This window comes from Phoenix dactylifera, chromosome 3, assembly GCF_051530095.1.
Source record: "Phoenix dactylifera cultivar Ajwa chromosome 3, Ajwa_hap1_PhDact_Kaust_v1.1, whole genome shotgun sequence".
Classification (NCBI taxonomy): Eukaryota; Viridiplantae; Streptophyta; class Magnoliopsida; order Arecales; family Arecaceae; genus Phoenix; species Phoenix dactylifera.
The window spans coordinates 7822383-7844365 of record NC_143192.1 but is presented as its reverse complement, the minus strand read 5'-3'; positions in this window follow the sequence as shown (position 1 = coordinate 7844365).

Here is a 21983-nt window from a genome sequence, read left to right as displayed (position 1 = left end):
TCAGCAACCACAATCACTATAAGACCTCTATCACCTTGATGAAGATCAAGCAAAAGTGGGATGAGACCCTCCGCAAGTTCATCAACCCTTCAACACCGAAGCGTCGAAGGTCCATGACCTCGACTAGACTGTAGCTATAGCAACCCTAACGAATGGCCTAAAGAATATCCAATTCAGCTTCTCTCTTTGCAAGAAGCCCCCCAAGGACCTCTCAAAGCTCCTTGCTCAAGCAAGAAAGTACATCAATGCCAAGGAGACTAAGAATGCTCTGAGAGTCTCAGGCAACGATCGAGTAGAGAAAAAGTGGAAGGATCAAGATGATGAGACGACCCACCATAAGAAGAAGCCAGTGGAGTAGAGGGAGATCTTGTGGTGTCTAAAAACTCCACCTTGGATGTATGAAAACTACACTCCCTTCAATACCTCATGGATCGATGTCCTTATGAGTATCCTGGGAGTGAGATATGTCCAATGGTCGGAGAAGATAAGACCAGATCTGGCCAGAAGCATTCGAAATTAAGTACTACCTCTTCCACCATGAACACGGGCATGATATAGATGAGTGTTGGCAGCTGAAGGATGAGTTTGAGAAGCTCGTCCTGCACAGCTACATTGACCATTTCATCAAATGTGGCCAAGGACAATGTAGGAGAAGAGACCGACCCTCACTCGCAGAGTGCCCCCCGACCTAGCGCTCCCCCAACAATAGAACTACAGTCGGGGTCATCAAAGTCATAGCCATTGGATCCGCTAGAAGAGGAGAGAGAGCAACTTAATTTGGAGATATTATGTCAGCTAGATAAGAATGGAGGACCAGTTCCCCAAGAAGCCAAGAATAGGAGAGCCTGCAGGGCATCCATGCCCCTCATGATGATGCTTTAGTTGTACCATGACCATTGCGAATTTGGAAGTGAAGAGGATCCTCGTAGACAATGGTAGCTCAGTTGACGTCTTATACCATGAGGCATGGGGGAAAATGAAGATCTTGAATAACCGGCTCAAGCCGATCAAAGCTCCTCTAGTCAGCTTCATGGAGAACTCAGTGCAACCGAAGGGGATCATCATGCTGCCCATCACTATCGGTTGCTCACCTCAATAGGTGATGGTGATGGTGATTTCCTAGTCATCCCATTTCCTCTGCCTACAATATCATCATTAGATGACTAACCCTCAATGCAATGAAGGCGATCACCTCCATTTACCACTTGGTAATGAAGTTCCTGAAAGAGCACGGGATCGGCGAAGTCTGAGGAGATCAAGTAATTGCTGAACAATGCTATATGACTTTAATCAAAGCGAGAAACAAAGAAGCATTCCCCATTAAAGGCCTAGATGCCTAAGACGAGCTGAGGGAGTAGGGGGCGCCTATGGAGAATCTGGTCTCGGTGCCCCTACAAGAAGGAACATTTCTTAGACGGTGTAAATTGGTTCTCTATTGAAACTCGAGCTACGAGCTCAACTAGTCCATTTCTTAAATCTAACTTAGATGTTTTTGCATGGATAACTGTATATATATCATGCATTAGTGCTTTAGTGGTGGTACACTAGCCTAATGTGGACCCACTCACAAGCCTGTCCTATAAAAGAATATAGCTTCACTCCAGAGAGGCAACATGCTATCAATGAAAAATTTGGCAAGCTTCTCCAGGATGGATTCATCATGGACGTTTGCTACCCAGAATGGCTAGCTAATGTGGTAATGGTGAGGAAGGCCAATAAAAAATGAAAAATCTACATTGACTTCACCGACCTCAATAAGGCCTGCTCAAAGGATAGCTTTTCATTTTTGAGAATTGATCAGCTGTTAGATGCCACTTCGTACATGAGCTATTAGCTTCATGAACATCTTCTCTAAATACAACCAAATCAAGGTGCACCCTGCAGATGAGAAGAAGACATCTTTCATCACAGAAAGGGGGTCGTACTACTATAAGGTCATCCCCTTTGGCCTGAAGAACGTTGGGGCCACATATGAGCGGCTAGTGATCAAGATCTTCAAGAATCAAATTGACCACAATGTGGAGGCTTAGACAACACGCTGGTGAAGAGCTTAAAGGCCAAGTAGTACATTGCCGACCTAGATAAGGTGGATTCAATGCTACTATAGGATGAAGATTAATCTCAAGAACTACACCTATGGAGTATCCTTTGAAAAATTTCTAGGGTTCACAATGATGTGGTGGGGAATAGAAGCAAATGTTGAGAAGATTCAAGCTCTTCAAGAGATAACCCCATCGAGGATAGTGAAGGAGGGCCAACGCCTCACAGTACAAGTTGCTACTCTAAGTAGATTCATTCCAAGGTCAGCTGACAAGGACTTTCCTTTCTTCCAGGCCTCAATGAGCATCAAGAATTTTGAGTGGACCGAGCATGGTATACCGAGCCAGTCCGACCAGCTACCGGTATGCCAGAGCCGTGGAAATCGGTACTGGCCAGTTCTGTGCCGGAGATGAAGAAGACGAAGAGAAGGAGAGAGAGCGCGAGAAAGAGAGGGAGGGAGGATACTTGGGGCCACCATCAGAGAGCCGCAAAGGGGCGGGGGAGGCTAGAGGGCAGCAGAGCCCGGAGGGGGATAAGGGAACCGGCAGGGCACGGCGGAGGCCGCGGCCTCGGCCTTCTCCGCGCCTCCGCGGGTTCTCTCGCCCCCGCCGGGCTCCGCCCCCCCTCTACGGCTCTCTGATGGTGGCCCCAAGTATCCTCCCTCCCTCTTTTCCCCATGCTTTCTTTCGTTCTCTTCTTCTTCTTCGGCTCCGGCGGAGAAGAGTTGGCCAGTTCATACCGCCTGATTTCGGTACGAACCGAAGTTGTACTGGTCCGGTTGGCGACCGGTACACCTATTGGACCCAGTATAGCGGACCTTGGGATCGAGAAATATCAGCAAGCCTTCGATGAGCTTAAGAAGGCCCTCGGGTTACCTCCACTCCTTTTTTGCCCAAATTCTGGAGCTCTATCTCTATTTGGCCGTCTCTCTAGTAGCTGTTAGCTGTTAGCTGTTAGCTGTCTAGCTTGATTTATCAATATAACCTATTATCTTGGCTGATGCAATATCAATATATTAGTTGAGATTTCCTAATTAGATGTTTATAAATTTAAAATAACTTCTAATGAATAAATATTTTAATTAGTTGCCTATTATAATACTATTTAATATTAGGTTTATCATAATTAATTGGGCTTTCGATATCCCAAATCCTGAATATTAGTGTAAGATTGAAATATATTGCAAATCTTCTAGGTTTCTTATTTAACCTAATCTTTCTGTAAGATGAAAAAAATCTCAATTATCTCTACCTCGGTTACTCACTGAGATGGAGATTAATAGATTTAAAACCTTTAATATATTAATTAGGAAAAAATAGAAACAAAACCAAAAAGACCGCAAATGATCAGTGTCCATTTTTTCATAAATTTAATTCTATACTATTTATGGTAGAATTAGGAAAACCAAAACCCTAGTATATTGAAATGGTTAAAGATAGTTTCTAGCTTACCAACAATTAAAAACAAGAAGGAAATAAAGATTACTTTTGTCTACACATGCCACCACTTGATGAGTTGTGGATGGTGTTTATCTAGTAGTTTTGGCGGCGCCTCAAGATTCTTTTTTTTTTTTTTTTGTAAAAACGGCTACTCATTTCATATAACTCTAACGTGAGTACAACCTGCTAAATCACGGAAAAGTAAAAGATGCAAATAAGGATGAACGTCATAATCAGACGTCCAAGTAAAATCTCCGGAATGCCGGGCAACATAAGAAGCAATCCAGTCTGCAGCCCTGTTCGCCTCTCTGAACACATGTCCTATCTGAACATCACCCATCAACCGCACCATCCTACGGGCCTCCCGAATGAGGGGATGACCATCCCCAAACCGATCCGCCCCTCGGAGCCAGTCGATAACCACAGATGAATCTCCCTCAAGGCAGACCCGCTCCACACCAAGTACCTGCCACACATAGGATATACCCTCCCAAGCCGCCCGCAACTCTGCTCCAACCACCGTGAGTCCAGGCGTGCGCCGCCCTCCTGCTGCTATCAACCTACCATGGTGATCCCTAACCACAAATCCAACCCCTCCAGCCACACCATCCACTGACCGACTGCCGTCGAAATTTACTTTGAGATAGCCAAGGGGTGGGGGTACCCAAGAAACAAGGGCAAAACGGGGCGCTGAATCAGCGTGGAGAGTACCCCAGATGTCCGTAACTATCTCAGAAGAAAAACGAACGGTAGCCTCAAGAACCTCCCTCGCATATAGCATCGCTCTATCCACCACCCTCCTCGGGGACGACCTCCTCCCCTCAAATAGGCCGGCATTCCTATCAACCAAATGTGATAGGACAAGTATGCCACTAAAATCCCTACCTCCACAGATCGGGGGCTCAACGTGGAGGCTCTCAACATCTGAAACATATCCTGCGCAGAAACTATCGAGTCGGGCAGTAGGACTGGTGATCTCCTCCATATCTTTCTAGCTCTGGGACACTACAGAAGGATATGCTCGATCGTCTCCTCACTATCTGCACACTCCTCACAGCACTGAGAGACCGCCATGCCATGCCGGACTAACAAGCTCCTCGTAGGAAGGCAGCCTCAGGCCACCTTCCAGATGAATAAAGCCACTCACAGGTGAATCCGCAACCTCCATATCCAACCACCCTCAATCTGACGAGCTGGCTTCCTACCGATCAATGCACGGAGATCTCTAACACGCCCCCGCGTCCGTCCCGTCGGGATCCATACTAGCTTGTCGCCCCCCCACCGATGGGAACCGGAAGAGACAGAACCGACTCCGCCAACTGCTCCCCAAAGACCTCCCGGATCATCTCCTCCCTCCATCGACCCCCCTCTAAGGTCAGCAGCTCGCTAACCCTGCAGCCAGCTAATCTCGTCGAATCAACCATGGTCGGCATGCGACAGATCGGCAACTCGGTCACCCAGCTATCCTCCAGCACATCAATAGACCGACCGTCGCCTATGATCCATCTAATCTCTGGAAGCACCACCCCTGCTCTAGTGCAAATCTCCCTCCAGATCGGAGAGTGGTGACGACTAGCTCGCACCCCAGGAGCCAAGGCACCATACTTGGCCCTCATCAGTGAGGACCACATACCCTCGGGCTCAAGCACAAATCTAACTGCATATCTAGCAACTAGTGCCTCCTGCGTCGCCACCAAGGACTGCACCCCCAGTCCTCCATAACTAGCCGGCTGGCACACAACATCCCAAGCTAATAGATGGACTCCCCCTCTGCCACTGCACCTCCCCCAAATAAAGTTCCTGAACAGCTGCTCAAGGGACCTTAGGACTGTAACAGGAATGAGAGTATTGGAAAGTAGGTAGATGGGAACCGAGGTAAGAACTGAACGAACCAGAGTGATTCTACCCATCATCGAAAGTGTATGCATCTGCCACCCCTCTAGTCTACGTCTGATACTGAGCTCCAGAGATGTACAATCCCTATTGCCGCAACCGCTGACCGGAGAGTGGGACCCCTAGATATGTCATCATGCCCTCCTGCTCTCCCACCCCCAGGATCTCCACTATAGACCGCCTCACCGCCACTTTGGTCTTCGGGCTGAAAATAATAGCTGACTTGGTCAGATTGATCCGCTGTCCTGATGCTGCACAATAGTCCCGAATAATCCCACAGATGATCCGGGCCATATGACACGACGACCTGGCCAAGAGCAAACAGTCATCAGCAAACAACAAGTGGAAAATCGGAGGAGCCCTCACCACCGGCCTATAAACCTCTAACTTCTGAGAGGCCACTGCCCGTCGTAGGGCTCTAGACAATGCATCTGAACACATGATGAATAATAGGGGAGAAAGGGGGCATCCCTGATGCAACCCCCCTGCTGACACAAAGAAGCGGGATGACGTCCCGTTCACCAGGATAGCAAAGGAAGGGGCACGCACACAGCCATCACCCATCTGATCCAAGTCTCAGAAAATCCAAACCCCTGCAAGGACTGCTGCAAGAAATCCCATCTCACCCTATCATAGGCCCTCTCCATATCTAGCTTGATCCCCATCAAGCTCCTCCTCACCGGAGCCCTACCGAGATCAAATATAAACTCCTGGGCAATAAGCACATTGTCAGATATACTCCGCCCCTCCAAAAAAACCCCCTGCTCCGGGCTAATAAGATTCTTTGGGGTCTACTGCTCACTTCATGTATCATTATTGTCATATCCCGCAGACATGGTTCACCTCTCCCACACTCAGCCTTGATGCCAGCATCTCTTTGGGTGATTATAGGACTCAATGGATTGTCATAACAAGCAACATGTTCATGAGCAACTCATCTTCAATTCGAAGCTTAAAATGAGCTTATTGAATTAATAAACAAGCTGACTTTTATAAGCAAGATTTTAGAGCTGGAAATACAGACACGAGCTAGGTTCAACTTGAATTGGATTTCATTGGCCTTCTGTTTTGCCAGAACTAGCTTCACACAAAGCTCTCAGAGCTTCTACTCTGTGAAGAGATATTAGGGGAAGAGATAAAAACTATCTCCTCCGTTCAAAAATATTAAATATAAGAAGAGTGATACAAGTAAAAGATGACGCAAATCGCCTGTATGTCGTCAATATTGCCCATGGCAATAAGAGCATGAACTCACAGTTTTTTTTTAAAAAAAATGGTTGGATGAAAACCCGCAGGCATGTAATCTTCAGTACACTTGTTGTATATAATATATAAGAAGAAATCTAGCTCGAAAGATTCCCTACCGTTGATGAAAAGCGACGAACTCTGTTATGCTATCCAAATTTTTTTCTTTTTAATATTGAGATATGAAAGGTTCCAGCGCCCTACGAGGGACTGTCGTTCTCATTCCCTTTTAAATATTTCTTGTACGAAGGGGAGACAGCTGATGTTACTTCCATCTACCTCCATCGGTTTAATTTGGAGAAACGTTGTGCCACCTTTTCTTTGACATGCCTCCTGACCTCACACACGGTCGGGGGCAATCACAAAAGCTCTCTTAAGTTACAGAAAATAAGAAAAAAAAAGGCACCAAAGTTACCCGAAAGGACAACTCCAGCATCCAAATGGGCCCCTATATATTCTTCAAAAATGTTAAAATATCACGGAGATTCTTTGGTCAAAGATAATGCAGGCTGAGTGCACAAGCTAGTTTGGGAGGGGGGAAGCCGATGGGAAGCGTGAAGTGGCGCATGAGGTTTTCCAAAGGCCATTCAAACCCTCGGGCGGGTGGCCTCGTGGAAGAAAAAGACTCCTACCCTCGCCGAAGGGTCAATGCGACGCTCCCTTTTCCCTTTCCCATTGGCCGCCCCCTCCCCCCGGAAGGGGCCGGGGCCGCGGCCATGGCCCTTTTCTCTCTGGCTCCAACTTCTTGTCCACGTCCTGTGGTCTTTTGCTTGTTTGTCCTGCTCGCCAACACTGACGTACTGGGAAAGTCAAATGCTAAACAAGAGAACAAGGCACACAGAATGCAACTTGGTCGGAGCCATGCTGTGTATTTCTTATGGCCCAGCGCTGTTTGGTTGGCAGTATTTGAAGACGCAAGCATTCCTAATATTTTTAATTACAAGGAATAAAATATCTCGTTGTTTAGTTTCCTGTAATTGATATAGCAATTGCAACTGTAGTTGCAAAACAAAAACAAAACAAAAAAAGACTGAGTTATAGCACGTCAGCTCGTGGCTAAATTGGTCAACAGCATCTGTATTTCGATTGCTTAGCTCTGTCACCGTTAAAACAAACAAACAAACCAATTCTAAATCTAACACCATAAATGAAAGAATAATCCCTCCGGATCTAACACACGGAAGATCTCCGGCTAAAATCCAAAAGGTGCAAACAAAAACTTGATGTTATTATATGTTGGGGGGAAAAATGGACCACCCCACAAATACAATTAAAGCACCCAAATCCGACAGCGAGCCGAGCTCGGAAGGCTGCCGAGCACAGCAGGCTGCCGAGCTCAGAAGGCTGACGAGGCCGAGCTCAGAAGGCTGCCGAGTACAGAAGGCTGCCGAGCTCAGAAGGCTGCCGAGGCCGAGCTCAGAAGGCTGACGAGGCCGAGCTCAGAAGGCTGCCGAGCACAGAAGGCCGAGCTCATAGGCCGAGCCGAGCTCAGAAGGCTGCCGAGCACAGAAGGCCGAGCTCATAGGCCGAGCCGAGCTCAGAAGGCTGCCGAGCACAGAAGGCTGCCGAGCTCAGAAGGCTGCCGAGGCCGAGCTCAGAAGGCTGCCGAGCTCAGAAGGCCGAGCACAGAAGGTCGAGCTGACCTCAGAAGGCCGACCTCGTCATCTGTATGCTGCGGCCATGCCCTGCAGCAGCCTCACCGCACCATGCTTTGCTTGCCAGCCACGCCACGACATATCAATCAGGAACCATACCCTGCTACGACTGTCAACGCCTCACCATTCCCAAGAATGTACTGCACTGCGCGCCACAAGCAAGCTCTGGCTATGCGCCATCTCCTCCCATGATGGGAACGGGCCATCCACGGCAACTCATTACTTCACACGCCCACGTCCAATCGTGACGGTAACCCATTAATTCGCCCAGTCACATCACAGGTAACCCTGCCACCCTCCCTATAAAAAGGGAGGCTTCTTCCTCCCGATGGGGGACGGCTCCTAACTCTAATTTTCTGGCTTGGACTGCTACATACGAACTACATCTCCTTCTCCAAAATTAAGCCCCCCTCTGACTTAAGCATCGGAGGGCCGGCGCCGGGAATTATTTCGGGCTTCCACATACAATCTCTCTCTCTTCTTCAAAGTTAAGCCCCCCTCTGACTTAGGCATCGGAGGGCCGGCGCCGGGGAGCCCGGCCACCGGCTTTTTGCAGGACTTACACCCTCCAGGAGGACATCGCCGGCCGGCGCACCGCCGTCCGCCCCCTGTAGCAGCGGAGCTCCTCCTTCCCCGGCTTCGCAGCGGCCCCCGGGTCCAATTTCCAGCAACAGTTGGCGCTAGAGGAAGGGCCCGAGTTCGCTACCATGAAGCTGAGAAGCAAAGGGGCTTCCAACGCCTCTCGACGTCCTCCACCAAGCCCAGAATGTTCCGTTCGGAACTCGCCACCCCCGGTTGAGCCAGCACCTCAAGTTCAACCGGAACAATTTGATGCCCTGGTGCAGCAAGTGCAGGCGTTGGCTACCGCCGTCCAAAGCTTGCAACCCAGGGGCATCCCAGCAGCACCGCCTCCCCTGGCTCCAGTTCAACCGGAGCCCCCTACAAGCGGGCTTCCTCTTCGAGGTCAGGACTCTCAAGCCCAGGCCTCCCTCTGGAGAGAGCACCCAGTCAGAGATCACGGAGGCTGGCCACAGCCTTCAGAAGCTGAGTCGGTTCCAGGGCAACCTGCACCCGAACGGACCGCTGCAGCGATCCCCCAGAATGATGAACTCGACAAGAAGGTCGAGAAGTTGGAGCGCCAAATCCAGGCACTCCACGGGAGAAAATCAGGACGTGATAACGACTTCGAGTTCACTACGAAGTCTCCCTTCTCCCCGGAGATCGAAGATGAACCGGTCCCACCACGGTTCAAGATGCCCCAGGTGGAGCCCTACAACGGCAAGGCTGATCCCCTGGACCACCTGGAGAGTTATCGGGCCTTAATGGCCCTACAAGGAGCCTCGGAGGCCATGATGTGCAAAGCCTTTCCAGCAACGCTCCGAGGACCGGCCCGGCTTTGGTTCACCGGGTTGAAGCCGAGTACTGTCTCCTCCTTTGAGCAGCTCGGCAGGCAGTTTGCCAGTAATTTTGCCGCTAGCCAGCCCCAGCGGCGGACGTCGGACTCCCTCCTTGACATCAAACAAGAGGAGGGAGAGTCCTTCAAGGAGTACTTGGATCGGTTTACTGCCGCAACATGGGAAGTCCGGGAGCTGGACCAGTCAATCGCCATGTCGGCACTAAAGACTGGAGCCCGGTCTTACAGGTTCCTTTTCTCTATCGAGAAGAACTTCCCTGCGGACCTCACCGAAATGTTGACCCGAGCTCGCAAGTACGCCAAGGCTGAGGAAGCCATGGCCTCTCGGCGGGAGGAAGCCGAACGACCTGCCAAGATGCAGAAGAAGCACCAGGAGCACTCCCAACCAAGTAGCAGATTCCCCTGGCATGAGAAAGAGCCTCCTTGGCCCAAGAGCCTAGCTCGCCCGGGGTCTCCCCTCCAAAAATTTCAGACGTACACTCCTCTCACATCCACCCGAGCAGAAATCCTCATGGAGATTGAGGGTCGGGGCTACCTCCGACCTCCATTGAGAATGCGTCCGACAGAGTCGCGGAAGCACTCGAAAAAGTACTGCCGCTTCCACCGAGATCGCGGCCATGATACGGAGGATTGCTACGAGCTTCGTGATGAGATCGAGGCACTTGTCCGCCGAGGTCGGTTGAGTTATTTTGTCCGTGATCATGCCTACAGGAGAGAGCCCGAGGAACAAAATCCAGTGCCGCATAAGGAGCAGAATGACCACTAACCTCTCACGGGCATCATCAATACCATCAGAGGGCGGGCAACTAGAGGTACCAGAAGCTCCGAGCTCGGAAAAAAGAGCTTCCTCAAAGCATCCGTGCTCTGTGAAAGTCATCTCCTTTTCTGATGAAGACCAAAAGGGTGTTGAGCCCTCTTTATGACGACGCTGTAGCTATTTCCCTCATCATTGTAAGGTTTTTAAAAAAAAAAAGGGATTTTAGTACATCATGAAAGCTCGGCTGATACCTTATGTTGTATGCCTTCCAAAGGATGAGCGCTCCTCTGGCTAGATTTATAGGAGATTCTACCCCAAGAAAGTACTATGAAGCTAAATCCTTTCATGGTCCAGAAGGCTGCCGAGCTCAGAAGGCCGCCGAGCTCAGAAGGCCGAGCTCCGAAGGCCGCCGAGCTCAGAAGGCAGAGCACCAAAGGCCGCCGAGCTCAGAAGGCAGAGCACCAAAGGCCGCCGAGCTCAGAAGGCTGCCAAGCTCCGAAGCCCGAATGCAGAACACCTCCCCCAGAAAATCGAGCCAAAGAAAGCTAGTGCCAAGCTAAGTCCTAAGGGACTTCGAAGCTCGGAAGCCATTAAAATATCTCCAAAAGGTACAGGACGCCACTTTGGCTTCAAATAATTTCAATATTTTATCTATTTCCAGGTCGGAGAATCCAAAAAACGACCAACGTCACCCCGAATAGGGCGCACGATCGCCAACGGACGAGGTCCGTCTCCTGTATGCGTCTCCAATGATGCTCTAGCTAAGCTCGGGACGCCGATTCGACGCCATTCGACGACATTCGACGCCGTTCGACGCCATTCGACGACATTCGACGCCGTTCGACGCCGTTCGACGCCGTTCGACGCCGTTCGACGCCATTCGACGACACTTCGACGCCTTTCAACGCCATTCGACGCCTCCTACGACAAGCCAAAGAAGGCCGCTGAGTCAACCTGGAGCACTTAAAACTCCAACTGCATTAGAGGTACACCCTACTTGGTACGTACATCTCTATACATATTTGGCTATATTACAGGATGATCGACGACCGGACTACTTCCTTCGCCCGAGCCAAAAAGCAGCTCGAACTCGGAAGTCGGGGGGTAGTGTTGGGGGGAAAAATGGACCACCCCACAAATACAATTAAAGCACCCAAATCCGACAGCGAGCCGAGCTCGGAAGGCTGCCGAGCACAGCAGGCTGCCGAGCTCAGAAGGCTGACGAGGCCGAGCTCAGAAGGCTGACGAGGCCGAGCTCAGAAGGCTGCCGAGTACAGAAGGCTGCCGAGCTCAGAAGGCTGCCGAGGCCGAGCTCAGAAGGCTGACGAGGCCGAGCTCAGAAGGCTGCCGAGGCCGAGCTCAGAAGGCTGCCGAGCACAGAAGGCCGAGCTCATAGGCCGAGCCGAGCTCAGAAGGCTGCCGAGGCCGAGCTCCGAAGGCTGCCGAGCACAGAAGGCCGAGCTCATAGGCCGAGCCGAGCTCAGAAGGCTGCCGAGCACAGAAGGCTGCCGAGCTCAGAAGGCTGCCGAGGCCGAGCTCAGAAGGCTGCCGAGCTCAGAAGGCCGAGCACAGAAGGTCGAGCTGACCTCAGAAGGCCGACCTCGTCATCTGTATGCTGCGGCCATGCCCTGCAGCAGCCTCACCGCACCATGCTTTGCTTGCCAGCCACGCCACGACATATCAATCAGGAACCATACCCTGCTACGACTGTCAACGCCTCACCATTCCCAAGAATGTACTGCACTGCGCGCCACAAGCAAGCTCTGGCTACGCGCCATCTCCTCCCATGATGGGAACGGGCCATCCACGGCAACTCATTACTTCACACGCCCACGTCCAATCGTGACGGTAACCCATTAATTCGCCCAGTCACATCACAGGTAACCCTGCCACCCTCCCTATAAAAAGGGAGGCTTCTTCCTCCCGATGGGGGACGGCTCCTAACTCTAATTTTCTGGCTTGGACTGCTACATACGAACTACATCTCCTTCTCCAAAATTAAGCCCCCCTCTGACTTAAGCATCGGAGGGCCGGCGCCGGGAATTATTTCGGGCTTCCACATACAATCTCTCTCTCTTCTTCAAAGTTAAGCCCCCCTCTGACTTAGGCATCGGAGGGCCGGCGCCGGGGAGCCCGGCCACCGGCTTTTTGCAGGACTTACACCCTCCAGGAGGACATCGCCGGCCGGCGCACCGCCGTCCGCCCCCTGTAGCAGCGGAGCTCCTCCTTCCCCGGCTTCGCGGCGGCCCCCGGGTCCAATTTCCAGCAACATTATATCTTTAAGGGTTTTTTTGCATGAATATCCTCTTAAATATCGGATTTTGCATGAATATCCTTCCAAAATTAATATTTGCATGTATACTCTTATAAAACACTTGTTTTGTCATTTTACTTTTTTTTTTATTTTTGCATATGTACCCGTGCTATCTAACGACGTTAAAAATTAACAGTTTCAAATTAAAATAACTAAAATATTCTTAATGGGAAGACATGCAAATAGACTGGGATCCCGATAGTAGGAAAAAAAAACAGGAACAATAGCGTAATTTTAAAATTTTATTTTATTTTTAATTAATATAAATATGATTTTTCTTAACACCATTAGAACAACCGTTATATTACGGGCATTTGTACAATAATAGAGTTTTATGAGGATATACATGCAAATATCAATTTTGAAAGGGTATTCATACAAAATTCGATATTTGGAAGGGTATCCATGCAAAAATCCTTATCTTTAATTGCTATAATTTTATATTGCAGGTAAATATGGAACTGTAGTTGCAATGCCCTATCAATGGCAAAAAAATAAATGGACTCGTAATGTGATACAATTGGCAAAGTTACGATGTTGATAGTGTATGCTCATCTGCAACCGGCAACTATCTCACCGATATTTTTATACAATAAAGATAAATAAGTTTCAGGCATATTCTCATAGCAAGATACCTCCCATCCAAGTAATTAATTTATTTGAAATGAGCTAGATCATTGCATCAACTTTTTCTTTTGAGGTCATTCACTTATGCACACACAAGTATTATTATCAGGCAGGCAGGCAGGCAGGCAGGCAGGCAGGCAGTGATTATCATGAGAAAATGTGAATAGTGGATCACTGTATGGGCTTTTTTTTTTGGATAAGATGGAAGAATCACATCCATCTAATATAAATGCATCCGATAAAATCAGAAAATAAAATATTTTAAAATTCACTCGCACAACTCTTCCATAGCATACTATCAAAGTGCTTTAGGATAAAGGAGGCCACCCAGTCTGCTATTTTATTTGTCTCTCAGTATATACGGATACACTACAACAAAAAGATCTATAGTAGCAATCAAAACCAGTCTGATTGATCAGCAGATAATCTACAGCCATGAAGTCAAGGAGAATGCAAGCATCGCCAACAACTACTAAGCAGGATGCACCCATGTAGTTAGATGGCTCTCTGTATAGCTTTTGAAGGGATCCTCCTCTATAGGAGCCATAACTAGAGCCACCAGTAACCACTTAGAAGTTTTTTCATATGCTCATGTAGCTAGTTTAGACGCTAACAACATCTATCCAGAACCTGTAATAGATAGCCACCAACCAGCAACAGCTGCAGTTGTAGAAGACTCGTGCACCGGGCAAGCAGGCGGACCCAATTCATCTAAGTCACCACACCCATCCTCAGAGCCTAGGATAGATCTGACACAACCATCACTCTCATCCTCGAAGTATTAGGTGAAACAGGAGGCACCGATCACTAAGCTCATAGTCTTGGGAGGGGTAAACGCCATATCATTTATCTCACTACTGATCAAATAGGATCTCTAGGAGGAAGGCTGATCTCAATTGTAAGATCGAGGAGATGGATCACTGTCTTGAAGCTTTGAGAGGCCACAATGTTAAGCTTGGGAACGATGTCGACTTCACACCAAGCCCTTATTCTCGGCAAAGACTATGGAGGCGCCTCTCCCACCTTAGTTCAGGATGCCATAGTTGGATACTTATGATGAAACATCTAACCTTCTAGATCACTTGTAGAACTTTAAGGCTCTTCTGATGCTCCAAAGAGCCATGGATGTGGTACTTTGTTGAGCCTTTCTTCTAGCCACCTTTCATAAAGCAGCTTGGTTATAGTACACCAAGCTTCAATCATACTCAATATACTCCTTTGAGCAGTTCGGTCGGTTGTTTGTAGCACATTTTATTAGCAGCCATAGATAGAACAAAGGGTCAGAGAGCCACATAAAGACACAATTGATTTGTATTATGTATGTGATAAGTAGAAGTCTGAGTTAAAGAATCTAGTTCAAGATCTAATCCATTATAGTTTCTTCATATAAATACAATCAATACTAAGTGAGGTTCAAATCCATGAGATGCCTTAGCCATTGCATAGTATAAGTTGCCCAAACATTCTACTTAATGATTTTCAAAAATTTAAATCTTTTGTGGGGGATTGTTAGAGTTTTAATTTGAAAAAGATTTAAAAATAAACCAACCTTATCCACTAAATTTTAGTTAGTTTAAATGCTTTAAAACACCTTCTTTTTTTAGTCCCATATCGGATATGTGAAAATATAACTGATTGATTGTCGATGGGTCCTTTATATAGAGTACATATTCAATATTTCTACTAAGATAAACTAACTTCCCACTCTTCCACTCTAGACAGTTATAGAAACTAACACCAATTGTTTGCACTAAACTTGTTTTTTAGCATGATCCTTCTATACCAATTGTTGAACCAATAACTTTATTTAATTAGATGAAATACTTGATAGATTTTCATTCAGCTTACTTCATATCAGTATTCTTTCGGCCATTCTCGCGTATTCGATCTCTAGTAAGATGCCTTTAGATGGCTTATACTCAATGTCCATTAGATCTTATCTCTTGGGATTTTCTTCTGAGGCTCATTATACCTATTCTTCCCTCATCTTATGGCCAATTATTCATGTGTCTCCTACATGTCCATCCAACCAAGGATGTAGTGTAAACAATATCCCCGACATCCCATAAGCCATTAGTTTGATAGGGTGATGGGATGTACCAACCAAATCATAAACCTATGTTCTAACTCTCCATATAATTGTATCCATAGGGATTTCCACCTTTCTAAAATATATAATTTTCATAGTACGAGAACCATGCAGCAACGCCTCTTTAGATAATTGTCTCCTATATGTCAATCTACCAAGGATGTGGTGTAGACAATACCCCCTACATCCTATTTGCCATCAGTTAAATAGGGTGATGGCATGTACCAACCAAATCAAAACACTAATATTCTAACTCTTCAAATAATTGTATCTATAGGGATTCCCACCTTTCTTAAATTTATCATTTTCATAGTACAAGAACCATGTAGCAATGTTTCTTCTCCCTACATCCCTCTAATCAACTCCACTCTAGGGATAGACATGTCAAACAACTAACTGCAACAAGTAGCTATGCATCCGGCTGACTACAAACTCTGCACCTCCTCTGCCTCCTCCATCTACTACGCTGTCATCGAAGTTAACCTTGATAAAGCTAGGAGGTGGGGCCTCCTAGGTGATGAAAATCAGCTAGATCACAACCGCTATTGTGCGGGAACCCCAATTGTCTTTGGATGTCACAAGATCTCTTGAAAGAGTGTCGTCTCCATTGCGAATCTTGGGGACTGATTATTATTCTCAAATTCTAGACTATTCCTAGCTACCTAGATTTGATAGGCGATATATGCAGCACGAATGCCCTATGCTATGTTGGAGGCTCTACTCCTACATTCCTTTAGATACGCAAGAAAGATATCTCCTAGGTATGGAGATGAAATAATAGCAGGGGGCATATTAGATAACCTCCATAGCCACATTACCTTTGATCTTTGGAAAAGGATATAAGCCACATATTCCTCCAAAGCCCAAAAACAATCATAGCTTGGGAGATGTTTAGTCCCCTGCTTGCCAGCACATCTTGGCATAGGATCTGACCTCGGATAATCTTCCATAGAAATAATGCTACTTTGGGATGAACCCTTGACCTCCAAACCCATGCACTGCTTATCCTATTGTTGGCGCTCATTTCATCCCATCAGGAGATGTCACAGGACTTGCTGGTAGAGCCCATTCAGGTGTGGCAAAGAAGAATAGTGGCAAGCCAAACGGCCTGGGTTGGTGCATCAGCTTGTTGGAACTCTTTCCATCCCATCTGGATGTGTCGCAAGGCTTGTTGGTAGAGTACCGCTTAGATGCAGTAGAGAAGAGTGGTGACAAGCCAAATGGCATGGGCTGGCGTGCGCAAGCATGCCACCAGCATCAAATCAGTAGAAAAATAATCAAAGAGAGGATAATAAAAGGTTATGTAGGCCCAAGTGCCTCGACCTTCAAAAATTTTTACCATCATCACACCATTGTTTGATGAAGATGGATAAGGGATATAGTGCTAGGCTAAGGAATATAGTGATGGGCTAGAGAAAGGTTATAGCATTAGATCAAATTTTTGATCGATTTCTATTCATCTTACTTCATATTAGCATTCTTTCAGCCATTCTTCCATATTCGATCTCTAGTAAGATGCCTTTAGTTATCTTATACTTAATGTCCATTAGATCCTATCTCTTGGGAATTTCTCCTAAGGCTCATTATACTTATTCTTCCCTCATCTTATGGTCATTACGCATGTGTCTCCTACATGTCAATCCAACTAAGGATGTGGTGTAGACAATATCCCCCACATCCCATCAGCCATCAGTCAGATAAGGCGATGGGATATACCAACCAAATCGAAATGCTGATATTCTAACTCTTCAAATAATTGTATCTATAGGGATTTCCACCTTTCTTAAATTTATCATTTTCATAGAGGCACTGTTGCATCTTCTTTGCAGCAACCCTCCTTTGATTCTCATCTCCTCCTTCGCAACTTGTCTTCTTTGCTCATTTGCTTACTATGGATCAAGAAGCTTGGTTTCGTGCCATTGCTGAACAATGTCGAGAAGATCTTGAACACATTGATGTTTTCAAAAGGGTCAATACCAGGTATTCATAGTAAATTTTGGTCACCTCACTCTTAAACCTATCTTCCATTCTAAAATTCCTGATGCCTTGAAAGACTAGACTTCAAGAGTTTAGTTTAGGATAGTCCAAATTGCCGTCACCTATGGCCCACCAAGACCCTTCTCTAGAATGTTTGGTTTGGCCGGATTTGTGAATAGAAGGGTGCCATTTGGGAAGCCAATAGTCTCTTTGACCTTTTATCCCTTTCAACATCTCCTCTCATAGCCAATCATCCTTTAGAAATAGTGGTCATATATTTGTGGTTGCCCACTTATAATACTTTTCAACATCTATCCTACCAAAGAGAAATTCAATGCGAACACTCTAGTCAAAATCCCTCCCAACAACTTCAGTCTCGACTTTGGTAAACATGCGAATTGTACATTCTTCATCCGGTAATTTGGTCACTGTACCAAACCCATCACCAAGATCGGTAATACTACCTTCTTTCTAGTTGAGATTTTCAAGTTCCTTTTCTACTGTTGGTCAATGAAAGTTGTAGGAACACACCTTTGACTAGCAATTACCTTGGTTGAAAATTAGCCAATATCTCCCAAGCCTCTAATTTTGGGCCATTTATACCAATGCTTGAAGGATCGTAACTCGACTAGAGCATGAGAGTCCTATCTAGATCCTTTATATTTCATATATACTTATTTCCTGGATATGCATCCTTCAGTAGACATTTTAGAAACCCCTCTTCCCGGCATTCGCTTCACCCAATTTGCTAGGTTGGCTCTTTCTTTTGCTGAATACTTCAAGAAGTTTTATGAAGGTTTGTCTCATCTCAATACTTCTTTATTTTGTCTATTCCTTCAAGCTCCAAAGGTCACTTAGCTCCTTCCTTGGTTGGACATGGCTTTGGAAGAGGTCAAAACTATACGTAACCAACGGAAACACTTTTTGGTAACTAGAGATCTTTATGTTGGATCCACTATCGAGCACTCTTGCAATAATAAGTGTAAGGTTGAATAATATTTTTTAAACTTCTTCATCCGCTAATTCGGTCTTGCAATCCCTTGTTTCCCCCTTTTCCATTTGAATAAATTTAATTTTGATCACTAGTCCTGAGTTGGTAGATCTAGCCAATTACTATTATCATCAATCCTACTCCAACTATAACTTTGTTTCTTTTACACCCATACCTACCATGACCAAAGACTTTGTGTGCTGGTGGAACAAATACATATCCTTTGCTCCCAGATAGATTAGCCTGAGTTTGATGGTGAATCATCTTCCCCTATTACTGATGCCTTTGATGATTTTGTTGTCTCACAATATGCAGGTATAGCAGCTTAGGTCTTCCCTAAAGCAAAGGTTTTTTCCACGATCTTGCAAATGAGATTAGAAAATATAAAGAGTTTTGTAAGATTAAGTTTGCTAGGTCACTGAGCCACGTTAATGGAAAATGGATGAGGAAGACCGAGCAAGAATTAAGGGCCAATTTTAAGACCAACTATGCAACTAAGAGAAGGTGGTCGGGGTGGCAAATTGACTGGTTAGCCTACGCTAGACAATTCTATCTTGGTTGGATGGATGTTGGCCTGACTATCTTTTGGTCAAATTTGAGATCGCTGACTTAGTAACTCTTGTTTTCTCTGCTATGAATAGTTCGGTTATCCTGACTAGACTATATTGCTTTGACTAGCAATAACAACAATCATTTCAAAGACCGGCATTTGTAGCTCATGATTACAAGGGTGAGATACGAATAAGTTTTCTTTGATAATTTCTTCACTAACTTGACTCTTCTTGCTTTACTTTGTAGCTCCCCTTTTGGCACTATCCATTCAACCTACCTAATCTTGGGCCAAATCCGGATATTCTTAGCATGAACCCTCGTTCCTAAAGCAGAAAAAGATAGTGGCTAGAAAGCCTAATCCCTCTAGCCCTAAAAATTCAAAGTCATCTGCTCCATTGCTGCCAAGCGAAAACACATTGGTACCTCAAGTAACAAGGCACCTTCTAGTCTTTTAGTGACTCGAGAAGATGAAAAACTAGAACGAAATTCCATTGCTAATGTCCTTGTTGCTACCAATACTATCCAAATTGCCGCTTCCTTGCTAGCCATTGTCCTCCTCGAGATGAATTCGAGAGGAATAGAAAGAGCTTCACAAGGTTTTGGCCGACCTATGGGAAGAGGCATCACCAACTGTCGAGGCCTTTCCTGATCAACCTACTCATGATCCTATCAGTCAACTTGCTCAGCCTTCATTCGAGCCTATTGGTTGAATCAACCCACTAATGTAGATCGAATCTCTGCATGAAATTTATCCAGATCTAGAACCATCCTGTCCTGATCCAAAGATGATGGCCAAAAGCTATGAAATCGACTCAACAGAGCCCTACGAACAATCTCTTGCCCTAATGCACCCCTAGAACTCTTTTGTCTAGGCTCTTCCATGTACAACCAATAGTTGAAGGTACATAATCACTTTTATACCCTATATTTGGTATTGATCTAACAAGCGGCTTTCTTTTTACAGGTTGATAGTGATCACAACATTTTCATCATTTGTCCGCTAGCTGCTAGCATCCTTTCCATCTCTTCCGGGTGAGCCAAGGAACTCGAGATTCCAGAAAACTTAGTTGGTTGGTAAAGGGTGTACCACCAAGCTTGTTAGAGTAAGGGGTAAATACATGTGTAGATGTGCCATCAGCATTAGCCAGAAAGATGTTGATAGAAGAGCGAATATAGAGTAGCGTAAGTCTAGGTAGATAAGGGTATAATATTGGACTATGGTAGAATAGTATCCAAAGATCTTAGTTTGCAAGTTTCTCTAGGAATCATATTTCTTAACAGACATCGGTTAGCTCTATATTTCAAAGGACTCAATCTTGCTTTTTTGACCAGCATTAAAGATCATCAGCCTAGTTTGCTAAGAGGTGGGCCAAATGATGCTTAAGCTATTGATGGAAGCTAAGAAAAGCATGTAAGAAAATACAAAGTTAAAAGGTCATGCTACTTTTAATATTGGCTAGTACAATTGCATGAGTATGAATACCCCCCTTCCCCCTGCAAATCCAAGGGGGTGGCAGCCATGGTGGCCTAGCCCCCACTTGAAGGAGGCCACAGGTGGCCGTAGCCCCGGCCAAACCCAGTGGCCGATGGCGGTGAAATCGCAGAAGAAGAAGACCAAAATAGGGCACACCTATTTCGGACGATTTTTCGGCGATTAGCCAGCTCAAATCAAAGTGAATCATGACTAGAAGACTAGAAGAAGAAGAGAAGAGGAATGGCTTTGGTCCTACCTCAGTCTGGCGAAGATCCGACGACTCTTCTCGGCAAAAATCAGAGGATAAAACCTTTGAAATTTGTGGCAATTTTCTTGGTTATTTGTTGATGGAACTCAAGGAGGAGGTCTTTAAATAGGTTGAATCTAGTCTTATCCGCCCGATCTTTGGATTGCAAAGAGCTTCTTGATCTCTGACATGATCGGGGAGGAAGAAGACTTCTAGCCAGAGTCTTCTTCGTTGCCTTCCTCACATGCATCGCACGTGAGGCTTGGCCCAAGAATTGGCTAGGTTGGTCAAGTGGACCGGGCCAATCCACTAGGTTTCATAGTCTCAGACCGCTCTTCGTGGTGGTCATCGTGATCGAGTGGTTTAGGTCGTGAATCTCCACAGTAGCTGTGTTGAAGCGATTGACATAATCTGTAAGGTACTTGCCTTCCCTCTGCTTCATGTCAAATAAGCTTTCCGAGCCCCTTCTTTGCTTCTAACTACTGATGAAATGGGCTGTGAATAGCCAGCCAAACTACTCAAATGAATGGATTGAGGACAGCTGGTGGCTGGAGTACTATAACCAAGTTATCTTCCGAAGTATGGCTAGGAATTCTTTGCATAATATATCATCCATAGCCCTCTAGAGTATCATGAGACCTTTAAAGCTTTCCAAGTGATCCAATGGGTAAGAAGTCCTATCATATATCTCCAGCTCTAGCTGAAGCATTTTGAATCTTTATGGGTGTGGCTCCACCATGATCCTTAGAGAAAACAGAGGCTTGGAAGTGAACTCCAGGTTGTCATTGAGCTTAGGATTCCTATGCCTTAGGGCCTCGATGCAGTTGTTCATTTTTTCGATCTTATGATCAAGGTCAGACTTCCTCCTAGAATCCCTCTCTAATTAGCGAGGAGAGGAGTGACCAGACATGGAGTCCTCGGAGTGGGAGATTGAAGGACTGCATCCTTGATCTCATCTTGGACTTTAAGGATGAGAATATGACTATGCTGCACCCGCCTAGGACTCCGAGGACGGAAATGGTGACTATGCTATGCCAGGCCTCCATAATGGCTTGGCTTATTCGCCTGTTGAAGTTTGGTGGTTACTTGTTGCAGATTTTGGACGACTGCTATAAGCACTTGGACTTGTTGCACGAGCAGGATAAATTGCTTGGTATTGACAACTTCGGGCACTAGTTGAGAGCTTTGAGGAGGCTGAGCTCCCTGGGGACTCTAATGAAAGGCATCTAACTCCATGTGAACCTCTCGTTAAGTGGGAATAGTGGTGTC